The sequence below is a fragment of the Microtus pennsylvanicus genome, chromosome 8, assembly GCF_037038515.1.
Source record: "Microtus pennsylvanicus isolate mMicPen1 chromosome 8, mMicPen1.hap1, whole genome shotgun sequence".
NCBI lineage: Eukaryota > Metazoa > Chordata > Mammalia > Rodentia > Cricetidae > Microtus > Microtus pennsylvanicus.
In genome coordinates, this window is record NC_134586.1 from 102421329 (window position 1) to 102436994 (window position 15666).

General features: G+C 44.5%; 1 protein-coding gene across 36 annotated transcripts in view; it reads left to right on the forward strand.

The window, feature by feature from the left end:
• The first annotated feature begins 645 nt into the window (after nucleotides 1–645).
• Myt1l (myelin transcription factor 1 like) overlaps nucleotides 646–15666 on the forward strand; it is a 407676-nt gene continuing 392655 nt past the window's right edge. For 12 of the 36 annotated variants that reach the window (XM_075984131.1, XM_075984151.1, XM_075984136.1 and 9 more), the window contains exon 1: nucleotides 6773–7403. The gene's annotated coding sequence lies outside the window, so the exon portion shown is untranslated. Of the gene's footprint in view, nucleotides 1097–5393; nucleotides 5733–6730; nucleotides 7543–15666 lie in introns of those variants that run through there. The other 24 variants (XM_075984134.1, XM_075984154.1, XM_075984144.1 and 21 more) reach the window with 14 other exon arrangements.

The following is a 15666-nucleotide window of genomic DNA, read 5'->3' on the forward strand; positions in this document are numbered from 1 at the left end:
GGGAGCCAAGGTGGAAGCCTCCGGCGGCGAGCTGCTCTTGCATCTAGGCAGGATGCAGCAGGGCACGCAGAGGAGAGAGTGAGGAGGAGGCTTGCGGGAGGGGAGCTCATCCCCAGGCTCACTCCACAGTTCAATATGGCTAGTTAGCCCGTGCTTCATGAAAACCCGGGCTACTGCACAAAATATAATGAAAGAAAGAGAAAAGAAAAAAAAAGAGTCGGATCGTGGGATCGTCATTTCATTATCCAGTAACCGCCCCCTCCACCCCACCCGACACTGAATGACTGGGAATGCTGGCTCTCTTCATGGTCAGCATATACATACATGCATATCTATGTATATATATTATTTACCTGGTAACTAGCTGGGGTGGTATACCTGATTTAGCTGCAGACTTTGATTTGTAGGACTGACAACCTTATTATGCAGTGAGCTTATTATTGATATTATTCTGCTCTCGGTTGCCATGGCCACCTTGTGAGAGACATTCAATTTTCTCTCTTCCATCATCATTATCTATGAGGCCATCTGTTGTGGAAAATGAATTCAGCCTCATTTGCATGACTGATAAGCAATTTTTTTTTTTATCTATTTAACAGAAGGTCATATGCCGGGGATTTGGAGCTCGTGAAAAAAAAGTGGAAAAAAAAAAGAGCCTGGGAGAGGACGAGTGGGGCTGTGTGCATTGGGGGCTGGATGTGGAGGTAAAGCAGCTCTCTTAGGCCCGCTAGCCTCTCCTACTGCATGTGTCATTCCTGCCCGGACGACATTTTTTTCCCCCTAAGCTACTGCACACAAAACAGAGCGACAGAGTGAGAAAGCTTTTCCCCACAGCCTTCTTGGAGGCCCCTGGTTTCTCACCCATTGTTGGTGGGTGTGTTTCATTTTTTTTTTTTTGATTCCCTGGACTGTGGGTTATGAAATCAATGCTCGCTGAAGACAAAAGCAGCCTTCCCTGCCTCTCGGTGCTATGCGTGGTCCTCCTCGGCCTCCCACTTGTGGGGGAAAGGGTTTTCTCTTTCTGTGTGTTTTGAGCCAGCACAGTTACCAAAATTGAACTTGCCGTCACTTGTGAGCGGTGCGGGCATGGTGTGAGGTACGTGATGCTCATTAGGTTAATTCTTTGGACTCAGGGGTCAGGATCTGTTTTGCTGGAGCCCAAGGCTTCTGCTGCAGTCTTATTGTTTGCTCCTTTTTAAAGTTATTTTTATAGCATGACTGGTAGCCGGAAGGCTCCTGAGGTCTTCAAGCCTCAGAAGCCTGTCTTTAGAGCAAAAATGGGTAATAGATTGCATGCCTGAGCAATGATTTTGTTTATAAGAAGAAATAAAAATGAGAAAAACGAAAAACTTGCTGCATGTGTGGAGGTCGGTGATTTGAGCTGAAGTAACTTCCTGAGAGTGTGGGTAACTTCACTTTACAAACAAGGGAGGATTTTTATGCAATGGCTGTGGGAAGCTTAGCAACTCCAGAGGCACTGTTGTGTTTGTCTAACTATCAAAAAAAAAGTTGATTGATGTTCATTAAACTGGTAAAATCAAATAAAGACTTTTAACAATAACCTCAATGTTTGAAGTTCATAATACCAAACCAGCACTTAATTCATAGCAGAAATCTGTTTTCTAAAATCACTTCATAAACAAAAAGTTGAGTCTTCACACTCTTGCTTGCAGATAGATCTGAATAAACAACAAATAATATAAATATTCACAAGAGTGTGAAGGATACAAAATATATAATAGAGTTTGAATTTAGCATTAATTTAGTCATGATACATTTCTTATTCTATTGAAACTATGTATGTTATAGACCATTATGCTATCTACTTAATTAGGATAAAGTAGTTTGTATAACAACTCTTTTGTTCAAGTGTATACACTTCTTGCTAACACCACAGACAAAAGCATCTGCAACACCCTCATAAGCTTAAAACTGTCTTCCTAATTATTCAAGTTCTTAAAAGTGATGTCGTTTTTGCAATGAAAAAGTAAGTTACCTTTTTACATAGATAGATACATACTTACTTTAAAAATGGAAGTGTTTTACTCAAAATTCCTTCCTGAAAACACTATCGTAGGATTCCTGTAAGTTTAACACACCCAAAACTCCGAGTCCAAAGTGTTGATGATAGGCTTTACACGATGTCCACCCCCCCCAAAGAACTTTATTGTTTTTATTTCCTCGATTGACCCAAAGGAACATGAATGAATAAATTCCCTCAGTGCAGAAGTCAAATGGCTAACACTCTCCTTAAAGTTGTACTTCAATATTAGGTTTTATTTATTGTAATATTTGTTTATGCTAGAACACTGCAGGGGTGTTTGTATGATGGAACAATACTCGGTACAGTTTTTAAAACTCTCACTGTGACCCCCCCCATCAGACATTTAAAATATATTTTAGTTTGAGTTTGGAGAAAATAATATTGAATGTTAGTGACACAGTTGAAAGCCTCAAACTACAAAATCTGGGCAGTTTGTGAAGATTCCTGCAATCGAGTTTTCCCTAGCAGGCTAGCAGCAGGGTGGTGGCTGGATCCACAGTGTACTCTGACGGTCTGTGTGGCTGCCTTTTGCTTTCTACCTTCAGCCTTCAGATTTGTGAATCAGATCTGTCAAGTTCTGCAAATCCTCGGACAGAACACAGTTGATTTCCCCCTCCCCCTCCCAAAGTTAATCACCATCTTGGTTGGCTTCCTCCTTGCCTCCCTGACATTTGACTGCTGCTAATTCACTGATTAATCTCATTAATGTGATTATAGCAGGATTTGGAGCTGGCCGCCATTGTTCTGTAGACAGTGCTATTCAGGCTGAGCACTTTCCACCCCATTCAGTTTGCTGTGATTTTTCAAAGGCTGGTGGAGGGAGCCATTGTGATAGGGGTTCCTGGCTTCCTTTCAGCACCGGGAGCTGTCCGTGGCAGATAGCAATTGCATTCAGCAGCGACTTCCTACAGGTTCACTGTCGAAGTGAAAATGGCTCACTTTCATCACCTTAATGACGGTGCTCACTGAGGTAGAAGTCGAGTGGTGTTTATGGTCACAATTGGATGTTTTGGAGATGGTGGCAGCCCAGATCTGTCGCGGATGGTTTTTATTTCGTAAAGACGTTGCAGCTGCTATTGCATGCACATGTTTATAAATATCAGACACAAGAATCTGCCAAAATAACGCATGTAATTTTGGGCTCCAAACTACAAGCATTACTACTTTGGAAGTGAACGCTCTTTACCTCAATGTGTCTGGTTATTAATACAATTAATTTTTTGAAAAGATGAGTCAGGGTTACCTGGTACCCTGGGTGACAGGGACAAGTCTATGCAGAGAAACTTGCACCCAGAGCTACAATCAATGCCAGCTTCATGGGGCTGCATTTGAAGCTGAGGCCAGGGTTGAGGCCCAATAACTTGGAGAACACTTATGACTGATACACAAAAATTCTTAAAGGAACATGAACCTACAATGTTCTTTAGAATATATAGCTGCATGAGCTTGATTTAAAAGCATGTAGCTATGCGGGGGGGTCAGTGCCCATTAATGTGGCATCTTTATTATTCCTGCCACTTTTTTTAAAACCTAATTTAATTTTTACTCTTTTAAACATTTTGACTTCTATCCCCTGTCACCAACCGTCCCACCCTCTGGTGATACCTGTTCATTTTCTTTACCAGCCTTAAAAAAAAAAAAGTAAATGAAAGTTATTTTGCAATGTGAAATATTTTAAAAAGTTTTTTTTATCTGTTTATATTATACAGGGAATTTTCAAATAATGAATTTGCAATTTGAGTATTCATTTGCTTTGTTAGCTTTAGCTAGAGATGCACCGTGCGTACAACTTTAAAAAGATGACTACATCCGAGGGTAATTTTGCTAACAAAATAATATTTTAAATGTCACACGTCTAAACCAGACATGCTATGTCTACCTGCAAGCCAATCTACTTTGATGGAGACCTGTTGTTTTAAAAATACATATCATCCATCCTCAAACACTGCTTACTTACTGCGCATTTCAGTAGCTACACTTTAAATTCCAAACAACTGAAAGTTTTAGTCACTCATGTGTTAAAAAAATAAATCCACTTTATGGAACAAGAGAAAATAATGAGGTTCCCTTGGTAGGGACCAATCTGCCCTGAACTTGAACGGAACTGGCTACCCACTTTTCTCAAGGGCTGTGTTTTCTAATCAATAACTAGTATTTCAAATGCATCTAATATTTGGCCAGGAAGTCTGCAGAGTCCCTTAGAATCCTACCCAGGAAGCCAGTGAGGGCAGCTGAAAGAGCTCCAGGCTGCTTTGCTCTCAGGTAGATCACTGCAATGATCTTTCGAGTTTTTAAGAATCGCTCTCTCTCTTTTCTTTCAAAATTGAAAAGCATTCCTTAACAACAGTAACAGGAGGTATAAACTTGAACAAAAACTTGCAAAGCATTGAAATGTGTCTTACAAAGCCATTTTACCCCACTACATAATGCAACTGACACCCATCTGTATGTATCCAAACCAAAGATAGCGAATGCCACCAACTTAAACAATAAAGTAGTTTTTGTGTGTTTTGTTTTGCTGTGTGCATGAGGGGGGTTGATATTTAAATAACATCTACGGCTAGTATTTTTAACAAACATTTTAAGTTGGCATATCCCATATATTAGTATATTGCTTAAAATGGTCATAATCGATGCTGGAATTAACATTAAGGATTCTTCTTCTTGTCAGTTATTGTGTGCTTTTTTTTTCTGACATCAGATGATTTTAGGGAAACAGCTATCCATTTTCCCATCAGTAGGCAATGTTTCAATGTTCTGTAACTCAGTTTGAAGGATGTTTGTGTTTTCTTCCTTCTTCCTTCCCTCTCTCCCTCTCTCTTCTGGCCTCCCGGCCCCCCTCTAACTCTGCGCCTGCTTATGGCTCAGCCTGGCTCTCTAGTCTGTCTCCATCCCCTCCACACCTGCATTGTTCCAGCACACACAATGTCTGCGACTCTTCTCACAATGAAAGTGTTTTTTAGCGTTGACTTTCTAATGAGCCCTCGGGGTATCTGCAGGAGTAATCAGAGATGGCAAAGAAAATGTAATCCAGGTGTGAGAAAGCTAGAGAGGATGCATAAGTGCTTGTTTATTGTATGGAAAGGACACTGACCAACCTTGCTGTCTTGGGGCTGGTGGGTAGGAAGGAAATGCTGGGAATGCTATAGCTCTCTCTGAAAGAAAAAGGCCCATGGGGGGGGGGGATTCATGGGGGAGTAGGGAAGGAGAGGGAGGTGTTCTGATGACAGTGGACAGGGCATTGTCTGTAGGAAGATGGAGGGGCACTGGGTGTCCCCAGCAAGCCTCCTTGTGGAGAGCTATGAAGGTTTCCGGCAGGGCACTGGGAAGGGAGCAAACAGTACCCTGTGTAGTAACCACGCGCCAGGCAGATGCTCTTCAGAGGAATTACCTCTGAGAGCAAGAAGAGGGTGTTCCTGGGACCTTGGGACTGCTGTCAGTCTCCCTCAGAAACCAGTCTGCACTGTGCCTATGGAGGCCCCCAGTGGCTGATCTGTGGGCTCTGCCTTGCACTCCTGTGCACAGGGCTGCCAGTGCGGGTCCTGATGGGAGGGGTGGAGGGAGTACAAACACGGAGGGATCTGTGACCACACGTGCCTGGGGCTCTCCATGGCAGCCGAGGAGCTGCGTGAGTGAGACAGACTGCTGAGGAGGACTTGCTGATGGCCACCAACTCTTCTGCAGAGAGGTACCTCTTCCTTTTCATTTAAAGGTGACATGCGGTTGCTTATTTGCCTGCCTGCTGCAGCCCCCACCTCCTCTGAGCAATGTCTGATCCTGTCTTAAGTACTTCCCAAAGCCATTTCTCCACCTGCCTGGACACCTTCCACTCTTGTCTGGTCGCACCCCGTGACAGAAGGGCATGATTTGGGGTACAAAGGGCCAACAATGGACTCTCTTGGCCACAGCTGCCCCTCAGGTAAACATGCCTGTGGGCTGCTTCTCTGAAATCTTCCCAGAGTTGTTCTCATTAGGAGTCTGATATTCAAGCTAGCTTCCAGGAGAGGAGAGGTACTAAGTAAGCAGCCTTTATGATCTAGTGTGTGCCTTTACAGTGTGCTCAGAGGCTGGGGAGGGAGGGGGACAGCGATGACCACAGAAAAGCATTTGTTGCTTGCCTGAGTAGCCATTTATAAAATCAGCAATTAAAAAAAATAAAATTAAAATAAAAAGAGCAGATGCTACAGAAAGTTATAGAGCTGTGTTCTCTTTTGTGTTTTTGGCATCTTACCGGGTCTGCTTTTTTTGAGAATAAACTTTTTCTATTTTCTTTTCAAAAGATACTAATGCTGGTATCTAGGGCTGGCAATGCTGAAAGTTACTCAGAGAATAGTTCTGCCCTCTTGTTTTAAAGGAAAATGATAAAAGGAGCGTGTGCTGGGATGGGATATTGTACTGGCTGGCAAGCCAGGGACACAGTAGCAACCCCTTCGTTAACTCTCTGGTGCCCGTTCTACTGTCTTAAGAAGTGGCAGGGAGGTCTGGATGCTTTTTTGGTTTGTTTTTGTTTTGATATGCAGCCCCATAGCCGTAGTTCCAGTGAGAGCACCAAGGTTCTGCTGACTTTGGTGAGGTTTCTTGGACCATGATATGCATTTACCATAACGTTAACGGTAGGGGAGATTTTCTGAGACACTTCACCTAGCGGGTAGCAGCCAACAGCCAGCCTGCGTATTTAGAGTTCTCATCTATTACATTAAATACAGCACTGCACATCATACACCCTGCTCTAGAGATTTAGAGGCCTGTGGGTACAGTGTAGGAAGCACACAGCACACATCCCAATCTTGCCTGACTGCTGAAAGCCTAGTCAACAGGAAGGCTAGAAATTACTGGTTTTTAACTCACAGCAGTCAGGGTGAGAAGCATCTAGATGAGCGATGAAGTTAGGGTTTGAGGAAATGGCTGCGTTGTGTATTGCTTAAAGGACAGCAGCCCGAGCAGGGTAAGTCAGCAGGATGCTCCCGGTGTGCCTCTGCGGCAGCGATGTGGTCTCTAAGGAAACCTGTGCCTGATGCTCGCAGCCTGGGCAGTGCTGGCGGCCCAGGGCCGTCTGTCTGCTGCCTGCTGATGGAGGCTGCGCCGCACGCATGCCCGTCTTCCCCGGCGTTTAGTGGTGTCAACTTATTAATTTCCATCTTCGACTTCAGGCCTGTTAGTTTCCTGTCTGAAAGCATTATTACTTTTGTCCATGTGGCAAAATAATTAGCATACAGATGAGAAGTGGCCCCGTGTCTGCGCGCCGATAGAGAGAAGATGTGCGGTTCGAAGTTGATTGGATGAATGGAGAACAAATGGTGGGCGTTCAAAAGCATTAGAAGAGTTTTGTAGTCGCGGAGCAGGCTGGAGAATTTTCTGGGTGAGTCCCTAAGATGGAAGGCAGGGGTGGCTGCCGTGGGAACGACTGCCTGTCAGAGGCTGGCTTAGCTGGAGGTGCGGACAGGGACAGAAGGAGCAGAGAATCCATTCTTCAGGTTTCTCTTTGAAATCCCCTCCAGGTAAATGGGTCCTGTTGTTTTCAGAGCCATGGCTGCGCTTCCCAAAGTGGAGCAAAGTTCAACTCTTAAGGGCAGTAACAAAAGAATAGTCTTTTTGCTGGTGCGTGGGGGTGGCCTCTTCATCTATCTTCCACGAGTAAGTGTGAAGTGAAAATGAACTGTTTAGAGATTAGTATTTTCGGAATTCTGCAGCAGCCATTATTCACCGTGTTTAATGGATATTTTCTGGGACAGTGTATGGAGACCAGCAGAATTAGCAAATGTTGTTTTGATGAAAGCCCAGATGTAATTAGTTTTGACTAGTATATATTTTTCCTAGCTGGAAGGAGATTTGAGCTGATTTAACCAGCTACTTATTGGGGACAGTGGAAACTGAACTGAGGTGTTTGTAGGTCTGTAGGATGCGCAGACGGGGACATTTTAAACGAATACAACATTTGATGCTGAGTTCTTTTCAGAAAAAAAAAATGTTTTTTTTTTCCAAATCAATTTTCTGAGTTCATAAGTAATGATGAAGCTTCCTGGAGCCCCGAGTTTCTATTGTCAACAGTGGCACAGATTTCTTATATAATTCCGGGACTACCATGCAGGAGCATGGGTGTTTCCAAATTCAGTTCAAGATCCTTCTGGGGGTGGGGGTCACTGATGAGGAGCCCTTCCTTGTCTTAAGGATTCCTAGCCTCCTTAGAGGGAAAGGTGCGCATTTTAACTGACCTAATTATTCAGTTTGTTTTTAAAGTAAAACTTGAGGGGAGACCATGATCTTTTAACTGTATTTCTGTAGTTTTTATGGATATTTTGTAGCATGGCATGCTTTCATTTTGATTTTGGAAAAGACTTTCCCCAAGTGTCGCTAGACTTTAGAAATGACAGTCAATGTGTGACAGAAAAATACAACTTTGGGGGGAGGCTGGTGGGTGTGATTTGTTCTGTTTGAAAACGTGTGCCTGTGTAAAAAGGAAAACCATAAACATCTTCAGTGAGCCCAAGCCTCAGGTGTGACAGACAGGGAGCAGGCTTGTCCCTGATATGTAGAACTTGTCTCTGATCATTTTCTTGGTCAACTTGCAAGTTTCTGAACAGTCATATTAAGATTTTTTTTTGCATAATAGGGAAATTTTCAATTTTCTCATGAATGCATATTTACATACATTTTTTTTGTCTATTGCATTTTTTTTAAATTAGCTAGTAAACTAGAATGAGGGAACAAAAAACCTCAGGTTTTAAATGTCTAGCCCAAAGTAATGAATTCCCAAGAGTTCTTGTTTTCCTGAACTCCTATCTAGGGGGAGGCTGCATTGCATGCTCTTCTCCCATGCTGCTTTCCTTTCCGAGTTGAGCCCATCTCGATGGGCGAAATAACTCTTTTGTTTTCTGGTTATAACTTTCTTGGAGCAGACACCAGCCTTTCCTTTTTAACCTCTGCTTGGCCATTTAGAAGCAGGGAAGCCCTTGAATGTCACTTATCCGCGAGGCTTCCTTTGTGCCCAGCTGTCTCTCACAGGTGAAGTCCATTTTTTTTTTTAAGGGCAACAATTATGTCACAGGAGTTTCCACTCGAGGGAGTTAGTTTTGCCGCTTGTAGCCCTGTCAGCTCCAAGGCTCCTTGCAGTTGATAAGGGTTTGATCCAAAGACAATGAGATGCCCCCGAGAGCTGTAAACATGTTCATGTGAGCCAGCCTGAGAATGTGGTGTCTGGGGGAGACTTTTCAATTTTAATTTTTATTTTTTAACTTTTCCTCTGAGGTTGAATATCAACTTTGGGAAAGATTATGACCTTCCATGGCTAAATCATGTAATTCATCCACGAGGTTCCAAATGTCAGGTGCCTGCCTTGGCTGCTCTGTTTGCAGTGGTCGCACTGGCGGGGGGGGGGGGGGGGATTGTATCTCAGGAGCTCTGCTCTCTGCCACATGCATTGCCCATAAGGCTCCTACTGCTTACAAACAGGGGGGAGGGGGATGTCAACAGTTTTCTTCCACGATGTCACTTGACCTTATTTTTTTTAGTATTCTGTGGCTGTGGCATGTTTTCACACACTAAAGAGAATGTGCTGAGCCCTTCCATGGTTACTAAAGTGTAAAGCATGTATGTTTTTAAGGTCGCTGGGATGAAAGTGTTGTGTGGGGGCTGTATTATTTGAGTCGTTGAGCTAATGCGTGCATCGTGTAAACCTTGCTGAGATGTCGTTGGGTGCTCATTGATATAGTTGTCAGAACTTTGTGACTCTATCCTCTGTGCTGTCTGCTTCCTGCTGAAGTCCGATGGTTTAGGCAGCACACTCCTCAAATTGCCTTGAGAAAATCACCCCAACTGAGTGTTTGCTTCCGATGTTGTTTTCAGGTGGGGTATTAAGCTTGGAACTCTAACTCAAATAACTCAGGGATGAATAATGCGTTGGGCGGGCGGTGGGGGGGGCTGCTTTTTTTAGTGCACTGGCAAGGATTGTCGTAGGATTTCCAGCTCCAACATGGCCTTGAGAGGCACCTAAGCCATTGTCTAAACTGAACCACAGTGTATTCTAATCTGCACTCACAGAGGGTCTTGACAAAAGTCAGCACCACTCCTCAGTTCTGGGGGCTCCTGCATCCCTGAGTCCTGTAGGCAGGGGACAGTTTCAGAGGCTGATTTTAAATTTGGTGCTGTCTCCTCTCCCTGGTCCAGGCATTTCCCTTAGCCTGTGCCATCTGAGCAGAAGCTGAACGCACAGTGCACTGTCGCCATGAAACAATGCTAGCCAGACTGGTGGTGGAAATAATCCAGTCTGCAGGGCACCCCATAGAGAGCCATCAAACCGAGTCTGCTCTGGAGCTGTCTATGAGAGTGTGAACATTCAGAAATCAATGCTGCATCTGCTGGTGGACCCTCCGGTTCCCTGAAACCCCCACCTGCCTAATGCATCTGGGCAAGAGCTTTCAGAAGCCAGCTTCCTTCAGGATAAATTTAATACGTCTTGAGGGCCAGGCGCAAGCAAATTGATTCTATCTCTGCAGCAGGAACACTCGTAAACATCTGTAAGGGTACAGATCCCCAACAACCCCAGGATGAGAGGATGCTATTTTGTGAAATATTCTAAGCCTCCTCCCTTCATACCTCATGCCAGCATGGCATTTTTTAATTAGGAAGTTGATTAAAAAGGGCATGGCGGACCAGGATGTGTGGTCCTTTGGCACCCATCCAGCTGTTTGTTGATGGAAGTGTGGAAGGGATTGCCCATCACCCAGTTCAGGAAAGAGAGAGAATCGGCAATGCTGCAGGGCAGAGGGGTGGTAAGAACGGGGCAGCCCTGCACCGTGTACTGAAGGCAGTTGGTTGTGGTTCCCTCTGTGCAGAGCTTTCTTGCAGACAGACTTGCCGGTTTCCTCCATGACCCAGGTCACGTGTGCTTTGCAGATACCTGGGAACGCTGGGCAGCTCTGTGTATTACAATGAAAAATTCTGGACTTCTGGCTTTCCAGTAGTCAATAGGAAAAGTCATAATTGTTTGCATTTTCTGGATGGGCACCTCTCTTGGCCACATTTCCTGTGGGTCGTCTCAGGAGTGATAGCTAGCTCTTCTAAACTCTAGGATGCAGTATTGTCAGCCTCAGTAGTAACTGGTTTTGTTTGGGCTACTTTTTTTCTTTCTTTTAAAAGAAAATTCTTTTCTTTGCAGGATCTTTTTCGAGCTTCAAGTATATTACCACAGGAATAAAATTTTATTCCTACTTGTAGTGTTCCCATGGCCAATGTGGTGTGAATAAGTGCCCTGTTATGAATTTAACCCTGTCCATCCTCATTGTTTGCACGCTTCCTGAGACCGAGTGTGCCCGGGGAAAGTAGAGACAGATCGGCACCTAAGACAGACACCGAGACCCTCAAGCTGAGGGAGGGACCCTGGAGCTTTCACAGGATCTCGAGGGAGCTGCTCAAGGCTCAAGACAGGGGACATGGGGAGATGTCTTGCCTCCAGTGGGACTGATCAGCTGATTGGCAGCCAGCCTGTCTTTTGTTCTCATCCCCCTTGAAACTGCATGCAAGTTTAATAATGATTTTCAGATTCTGTGTTTTAGGAAAGTTCAGTGATAGATCTCTAGCCATCAGCAGCCGTGATGGGCAGGCTTCTCTATTCCAGCCTCTTCCCTCGGCAATGTAATATGGTTGACACTGAAGATAAAGAGTGTCACTTTCTAAAGTCACTCTCTCCCTCCACTCTTCCGCCACGGATGGAATATCCAGGCAGTGCACACACCTTATGCTCCTACTGTGTGCAGAGCCAAGAGAGTGTGAAACATCCTTGCAGGTAGTCAGGACCTAAGTGTCTGTCTGTCTGTCCAGATGCTGACAAAAGGTGATGATAATGCCTGCAGGGCATCTTTCCTCTATTTTACCCAAATAGATTTGGAAATAGATTTTTTTCTCTTCTAATCTAAGCAGAGTGGGCTGAGTTCCTTGTTTCCTCTTCCTGGGTGGTGAATACTCTGGTGGTCTCCTGAATATTAGCATAGTTGCATAATACTGCATAAGTGTATTTCTCTATTAATTGCATATTGGAGTGTACCTCCTTCTTATAAGGCAAGAAATAAAAGTCCAGCTCTTTTGTGGGTTCTAGATCGCTGGTCTTCTTTCCTATGACTCCACTCACATGGGACACAGAGTCAAGGTGACAAGTCTTTTCTCATTTGAGGATGCGAGACAGTAAACAGAATGGTGTTTTGAAGAAGGAATATTGGTAAATGTCAGATGTCTGTTGCTCAATTTCTGGACATTTCAAAACTGTGGGTAGTAGGGATCAACAACAGCCTGGGGTGGGTGTGGTTAAGCCCTCTATTTGCTCACTGAGGCCCAGACTTCCAGAAGACAGACAGACCTCTGGGCTAGCCACCATCCCTGTTAGATGTACAATATGAGCTGTCCTGCCACTGTGCAGCCAGCTGAAGAGCCATTGGCTACAGAAGCCTCTAGCAGCAGGAGGAGGAGAATTCAAATGAGAAGCCGGTGAGACATTTAGACACGGGAGCTGCCACCTTGCCATGCAGCAGACTCCACGGAACAAACCTGTCAGTTCAGGGTTAAAATCCTGCTGTTAAATCCTCTAACAGACAAGCTTGGTTAGGGTTAAATTTTTATATTCTCTTGGAGTATGGGAAAGCGAGTGTTGCAGGCATCAGAACGCCACATATCTTTCTTAAATGGAGTCATATTGCATAAAGCAAGAGGTTTGGGTAGCTGCCGACTGCTCACATATGACAAGACAGAGATCCTAACCAGGTATTTAGGTAGATTCTAGTTTCATTTTTATTTGTCCTTTGTCTTTCATGTGATGTGTGACTCTAAATTAGAATTCATAAAAATCCCCCAACGAGCTTCCCAGTGCCCTTTACTATGATCCTGAGAGGAGTCATGGAGGCCTTGCCACCCAAATATTCTTTGGCTAATTTGTTGTTACTGGGATATTGTTAGCTCCAAAACAACCCTTCTCCCTCAGAGACCCATAGTGCACGCCAAGCTGTGTCATGTCCGTCCCCAGGGACGTGCTGGCACACCTGTTTACAAACGGGCTGGGCCACCTGTTCCTTCGGCTTCAGCGCTAATGATCAGAAAAGGGGTCTGATGGGCAGGGTCATGTGAGTGGTAGACATCCATGGTGAGCCCACAGGTCCCTCGAACATGTAATGCCAATAGCTGGTCAATTTCGAGTAAGTTAGAAAATACACTCAACCTGGAGTCACAGACTAAATCACGAATATCAGTGATCCAGAGACTAGGTGTGGAGTGTGTGTGTCAGAACTGGTTCAGCCAATAAGATCTCATGTTCACCATTTCCCAGTCTGCATTTCTTAAATGAAGCAGGTGAAGATGAAAGTTTCCTTTTGCTGGAAGGCATTGCTGAGGTGGAGGCCACTTGGGTCAGGCACATCAGAAAATGGCAATATCAATAGACACATTAATATGAAAGGAGACATTTTCATGGGGTCCCATCCCTAGATACTGAAGTATAGCAAGCAGCTAATGGCTGCTCAGAGAAGGAGAATTAGCCTCTCCCAGGGATGAACCTTCATTGGCTGTCCAATGCAGAGTAGTCAGCCCTGAACCCATGTACACACAAGCAGTAAAAACAACTCATAATGTTGTGTTTAGTTGTTTATGCATACATAGACACATGTATGTGACAATCAGAAGAGGCTGTCACTTTTAGTGAAGGCCTAGAGGGAAGAAAGGAAGAGGAAAAGTGATGTAACTATATTTTGACTAAAAATGGATTTTTTTTCTTTACAAAAATCTTTAGTAAGACAAACAAAGCTATCCCTGCAGCCTTGCAAGGTTTGCCTATCTGCACTGGGATTTGTCTTTTACTTCGTCTTGTGACTAGGAACCTGCAGTTGGGCCACATACCGCCCTCACCTTGATCCTTCTGGCTTTTACTTCTAGTCCTAGTTGCTTCTGCTTTTAGGTTGTGTCTATCAGAGGGCGGGCAGGCCTTGGAATGTAGTTCAATATTTTCCTTTACTGACTTCTCTGGTCTTTACCAAGAGACAGAGCATCACCCATGCCTGGCTCGATTAAATCAACCGGACTGTGTGTGCATTGTATGTTTCCAGCAAGTTCCTCAGCATATTAGAAATTATCCATCAATTCCATTGATTAGTTTTCTGTGAGCTTCCACCAGCAGGCTTTTCTACTGAGCACCAAACAGGTGCCATCCCTAGTTTTACTTGTTCCCATGTCCCTTTTACTTTCCATGTGAAATTTCCATCAGTAGTTCACTTTGGCTTGGCCTCTTTGGAAGGTGCTGGATGGAAGGCAGTGTGTTGTATTCTGGCTCCCCACAAGACCTGGGGGTGACTTTGAGCACATTGGCTCTGCAGTCATCTCTTTGTGTGTTGTTTCAGAGGGGGGATGGGGAGTCCACCACTTCCCAAACCCCTTTCCAAAATTAATACCGCTAGAAGGAAAGCAGAGGCCTGGAGCCCTCCCACCAGGATTCTAGTGATAACCCAGAACAAATTCACAGAGGCCAGCCAGGGAAATGAAATGGCCTTCACACAACCAAATGCCTTTCAGTTGTGCAGAAAAAAAAATCATCCCATGGAACACACACGTGCCTGGCCCTTCCTTTTTTAGTTTTGTCCAATGTATGCCTGTGACTTGAAATGAAGTCACACGTTTGACAAGCATTCCGTTATGGCAACTGTAGGTGGGCAGGTCTTCTGACAGACATCACAGGGGCACACGCCGGGATGGCTCTGGGTGTCACTTCTTGATTTCTCTTGGCTCTATCACTTCCATGGGTCTTTCTTCTCATGAAGCAGGCAAATAAAGTGACTGGCTTGGACTTAATGAAGCACCCCCCCCTTAATGGCTTAACATTACTTTCAGAGGCAGCATTTAGGGGATATATGGGTTAAATGCGAACACAGTTTTAGTAACTAAAATCCATTACACAATCCACATCCTAATTCTGATAGCCTAGAGTAGACAGCACACGCACACAAAATGGCAAGCCAGAACCTGTGGGTTCAAATAAATACCACTGATTACCACTGCAGCCAATGTCATGTTCAGCAGCACCTCGTGTGGGCCATGGTACATCTGCAGAATTCCTCAGTGAAACTTTGAGCATGTTGCCTATAGTGGGGAAGGACATAGCATAGGGGGATCAGGTCCCAGGCGAGGTAGAGCCCCCACATCACCCCTGACGGCAAGAAGGGTCATGGAAACTCTCCAGAACACTAGTACTTTTAAAATAAAGCCAAAATAAAGAGTTGGGGGGGATGAGGGGAGGTAGAACTGAGCACGGCTAGGTAGGGCCAAAGGCCTTGGTACTGCTAGACAGGAATCCGTTACTGTCCATTTCACAATGCCTGAAGCAAGGAGTTTGAACGTTTCTGTCAGGAAGAAGAGTTTGACCAGCACTGATGTAAACTACCTCTACACAGTGAACACCTGCCCATAAATGTCCCTTGATATCCCTAATGCATGTGAATATTTATGTGTCATTTAAACTGGGCAGTTTTAAAGGATCCATGTCCAATTTAATAAAATCATCCAGCCTTTCAAAAAGTCAAAATGTGGCACAGGAAACTTCCCTCTGCTTATTGGGGAGTAGATCTCATACTGGAAGGGGTGAGAAGGTCCAACAA